We start from the raw sequence: 5,384 nt of genomic DNA on the forward strand, positions 1-5,384 counted from the left end.
CACACACGTAGAAAGTGACCAGATTAGGATTCAAATCTATGACTAACTGACTTCAGGGCCACTTTTTTGATAGATGGTGGTGTTTCCAAGTACCTACTTCTCTTCCAAACTGAAACTATTTTCCTGCTACCCATCCTATTCTTCCCCTAGCTCAGAAAATAACCACACTATTTATTGTGTTATGGTTACTGCTCTGTAGCCAAATAATCACTCTGGCTAGCAGAATTTACTCTACTTGAGATTTAAAACATTTTTATTGGTAAGCATAACTCGAGTACTGAAAACTGTATAAAACAAATGTACAGCTTTCCAAATTATCAGAAGTTAAATATTCTTGCAATAATCCCAAGTCATAAGAAATAAGTGAGGTACACTGCAGGTACCTCAGGCAGAGCCTTTCATACACTACCCCCCAATCACAACCTTCTCTCTCCCGATAAAAGCAACAGCTTTCTGACTTTTGTTGTTCAATTTCTCATCTTCAATTTTATCACCAGCATGTATTTAAATACTGTTGTATTTTTCTGTTAACTTTTTCTTTGAAATATTTTTTTTGCTTTTGCTGCAAAAAGCTTTATTGTTTTCATTTGTTCCAATGCAGGTGATAGAGTTCCAGGGTGTGGCTTCAGGGAGAGGCTCAGTCAAGAGCCAAATACCAGGGAAATGCAGAAGGGCCCCTCAAAGGCCTCTGGGCTCCAAAGGCTTCCTAGTCATGCTTGAAAGTGAGCCTTTCAAAGAGATACTTGCCCATTCCAGCCTGTGGGCCAGCCAGCCTGCAGATGTTAGTCAGGTGGTCGCCCATTTTCTTGATGAGTTTCACCTCCTCATCCAGTAAGTGGTTCTCCAGAAACTCAAAGAGATGAGGGTCTGTCTGGGTAGAAGCCAGGGCATGCAGATCAAAAGGGCCTAGTTCAGGTCCTTCTCCAAGGCCAAGGCTGCTTCCATGACATCCTGAGTTTTACCCCACTCATATTTGGAAGGTTTCACTGTGTCTGGGAAAATAATACAGCCACCGTACTGGTATTGCAGCTTTAAGAGATGCTCAGAGCCCTCATACTTCTCCTTGGCCCACTCTGAGAAGTGGCTCATGCTCTGCAAAGCCGTATCGTCAAAATTGGAACAGAAGTCCAGAGAGAGGTAGGTGTAGGAGGCCCACACATGAAGGTTGGCCAGGCAGTTGACGGCAGCATTCACCTCGGTGGAATAATTCTGACAAATTTGAGAGCTCATGGTCATTCGGCAATGAAGAATTAAGGTAAAAAAAATGGTGTCATCTTATAGGGAACCGTTTTGAATGGTGTGGGAATGTAGCTCAGCCCCCACTCAGAAAAGCCAATGGGGAGCGAGTGGCACGCAGGAGCCACACCCACGGAGAGGTTTTCCCGTGGGGAATCAGGCCTGTATTGTACCTAGGCTGCTTTGAGACTTGCTTTTGCTAAAACTCCTTCACCCTGAATTGAGGTAGCAAGTGCTTACTGTAACTTCCTAAAGTCCATGCTAAATCTCCCAAGTATGGAGTATAACCAGTTCAACCACCTTTTGCCTTGGTCTGCAACATCCTTCTCTTTGAAGTAATTAGCAACATTCTTTCCTTTGTTATCTGTAAAAGGTAATCACCTACTGGGAACCTGTGCATAATAAATGAGGACCATCCTCTGTGTAATGTACCCAGAAAAGCAATAAAAGCCTGTCTAGGCAGGAGCCGGGGCTCGCTCTCTCTCTCTCTCTCTCTCTCTCTCTCTCTCTCTCTCTCTCTCTCTCTCTCGTAATCAGCCATGCCATCCATTTTTCTCCAGAGGACTTCTGTAGTCCGTGTGTATTTGTCTCGCTCAGCCACAACACATGGATCCTGCTGGCCAGGATCCACATCATTGCCTGAGAATGGCTGAGGTGGTTTTGAAGGTGGTGATTAGAGAAGAGGTTGAGGGGTAGTTGGAAAGAAGGGGCGTCCTTAGATCTGTTCTGTCCAAACCCTGTTGAAGCAAGAGGCAGCTGCCAGGAACTCCAAGGGCACTTTTTAAAGTAATTATTGATTAATAGCATGATGAAAAAAAAAAGAATAGAGAAGTCCCATGTAGATAGTCTTTATCCAATTTCCTCCAATGGTAACATCTTACATAAGTTCAGTAGAATATCAAACTAGAAAATTGGCATTGGTCTAATCTACAGAATTTGTTTTATCGTGCCAGTTTTACACACACAGCTTTGTGTGTATTTGTTCATTTGTTGCATACAATTTTATCACATGTGTAGATTTTTGTGAGCTTCATCACAATCAAAATATAGAAATGTTCTGGCCCTAAAATATTCCAAAAATTATGCCCATTGTACTCAAATAGACTCTTTCTCCCCCTATCATTAAGCCTTGAAAATCATTAATATGTTCTCTTTAATTTGTAATGTTGAGAATGATGCATAAAGAGTATCTTACAGTATCTAACCATTTAAGTTTGGATTTTTAAAATGCAGCCTACTTCCTTAGAAATCTATCCAAGTTGCTGCATACAACAATATTTTGCTTCTTGAGTATTCCTGAGTAGTATTAAACAATATGGATGTACCAAAGATCTAGGTCCACATTTTACCCAAATGTAATTTTGTGGTTAACTTTGTGGTTGTTATAAACAGAGTTGCTATGAGCATTTGTGTACATAATGTGAACATAAGGCTTTTATGTGAACATAATTCATCTGTAGTTCTCTGGGATAAATATCAACAATATACTTGATGGGTGTACAAGTATGCATGCATAATGTACATATATAATGATATATATAAAACATACATGCATGTATATAGTTATATACATAAAACTTTAAATTTTACTTCTACCTTTGTAATGTAGTTACTAAGGAAATGATTATTTTTCTTGTAGAATTTTTAAGTTTGGATTTTGCTAGCTACATTATGACAATATAATTTAACCGGTTCCTCCTCTTCATTCTACATTTCCTGTAAGTTAGTTAATCCTATACAATTTGATTGATTTTGGGGAAGGACAAAGTCACTTTGTGGGAAGTGAGTGTTGTGTTCTTCAAAAAGAGCTGTGCAATGTCTGACTGTCTGTTGCCAGTATTGACATCAATGTCTAGATCTTTAATTCATTAGTGGTTGTGAAATGATAATATTCTACTTAATATCTAAGAAAGATTGAATATCAGTCCTAATTTGTCACCCTTCCCTGTATCCATACACAATCCTTGCCATGACATCTCAAAGGCCAATTATAGTTCCTTCCTCTTGACCTTGACCTTGTTACTTGCTTTGGCCAACAGTATGTGAGTGGGATTGACAGTATGCCAGTTCCATGCTTGGGTTTTAAGAGCCTCCTATGTTTCCTTTTTCCCTCTTGTGCTTCTGCTATCACCATGAGAAGAGTTTCCCCTGAAGGCATACCTGGCCAGCTAGACCTGCAGCTGGAAGATGAGCATTGAGCTGAGCCCAACCTAGGCCAGTCAATACTTAGCTGAGCCACAGATTCATGAGAATAAATGACTGTAATTTAAAGACTTTGGAGATTTGTGGAGGTGTTTTATTATGCTTTATGGCTAGTGGTGATAGCTAAGTGAAAACACTTTCTTTGCTGGGGAATTTTACAAAGAGGAATTTTTGACCATCTTTCATTTTGTTTTCCAATGGATATACTTTGTAAAGGAAATGCAGAATAAATTCTTGATTATATCTCTTCATTTACTCTTTTTCTAATAATAGGTATTTTAACATCTTCCAAAGTTACACATTAGTATTTTCGTCTGTTTTTGTGTGTGTGCATGTCTGTCCTCATGCATGGGTGTGATTATAAACTCATATATTTAACGTATGATGTGTTTCTAGCTACTGCTGTTATCATCCAAACTGGTGCTTAATTTATCCAATATTTGGCCAGCGAGATCCTTTCCAAGTAGACTCCCACATCCTTTTCATAATCTCTGAAGACTTTCTTGTTAAATGGAATGATAACATGCCCCAGGCTCCTCAACTTACACATTTTCTGCTCCACACTTGCAGTCAGTCATTTTTCCAAGAAGCCTATGTAGAATGGGCACTAGGGATGAGATGCTGATTGCTACTGGATTGGCAGGTCATCCTTGCTAGTCCTTCTAAGTGAAGGAAACACCTTGAAAATCTGAATTTAAATTTGAATTTGAAAATATGTGTGTAAATATACACACATGTATTCACTTTGAATTCTAAATTATAATTTTTCCTTACTTTTAATAAAAATGTTATGTTTTCATATTCATACTTCCATTTAGAATTCAGGACTATAGCATGTCTTATAACCTACTCTATGTAACAACTGTAGCTCCTTGTTCCCTTACCATATTGATTCTCAATATGCCAGAAATGGAAGAATTATATTATTACATAAACATTCTCAAAATAAGATGCCAGTGCTAACACCATAATATAATTATTAAAAACACTAAAATAACTTTGCATAAAATATTCTCATTGTCCCCATATTGTTTATGATTATATTGTATATACATATAGCTCTTAGTTATAACCTCTATCTTATAAATGTCAAGTCTATAGTTTCAATTCTATAGGTAAACATTTATGTAAATTTACATCTAGTATTTATGTTCATATCTCTACATCCATTTTATAGTCTGAAACTTATTTTCTAAATTTTTCTAATTGATTCCCAAGGAATAGCTCATGAGAATAACATTGTTTGATGTTTTTCATGTGATGTTAATTTGTATGTGGCCTGTATGTATCTGAATATCATATCTTTTATTCATATTTTCTATTATTGGTTATTTTATACTTAATATTATTTTGTCTTTTCTTATAAACTGATGTTAGAAAGTATGTCAACAATCTAATTTTCTTTATCTTATTAGTTACTGGATACTTAAGTTATTTTCCTTTTCTTTAGTGTCCAGTGGTTTTATAAATACAATAATTTTACTAGACTACATGTCAGTTCTGGTCATTATCAATTTATTTTTACAGGAATGCATTATGCCTTTTCAATATTTTGTATTGAATCTTTTTATTTTTAGAAAAGTTTTTCTAAATGTGTGATTTTTATAATTGTTGTATTTCTTGGTTTTGGTTTCTTTTTCTAGGGACTTCCATTATCTGTGTGTTGGAATTTTGATTGCCCAGTTTCTATGTGCCACTTCTTCAGCCTTTTTAATCTTTGTTCTTTTTTATTTTAAATATTTTCCTTTTATCCTCTGTACCTTAAGACATTATCTGTTGAGTTTGTTCACTTTGTGAGCTTTTTTAGTCTAGTATTCATTTCTGAAACAGCATTTATTTTTCATGCTTTCTGGAGATCTGTCACTTCATATCTGAGCTTTAAAAATTATTTGTAATATTATTTCATAGTTTCTCTCACTTTCTTAAAGATTTTTAGTTTTTAGTTG

At 36.3% G+C, this 5,384-nt stretch overlaps 1 pseudogene; it reads right to left on the minus strand.

Annotated features, from left to right (window-relative positions):
* Positions 1-706: 706 nt before the first annotated feature.
* Positions 707-1,236, minus strand: LOC123820798 (annotated as a pseudogene).
* Positions 1,237-5,384: the final 4,148 nt, after the last annotated feature.

Source organism: Phyllostomus hastatus, unplaced genomic scaffold (genome assembly GCF_019186645.2).
Source record: "Phyllostomus hastatus isolate PE091 unplaced genomic scaffold, TTU_PhHast_1.1 phas_contig_37, whole genome shotgun sequence".
In the NCBI taxonomy this organism is placed as follows: Eukaryota; Metazoa; Chordata; class Mammalia; order Chiroptera; family Phyllostomidae; genus Phyllostomus; species Phyllostomus hastatus.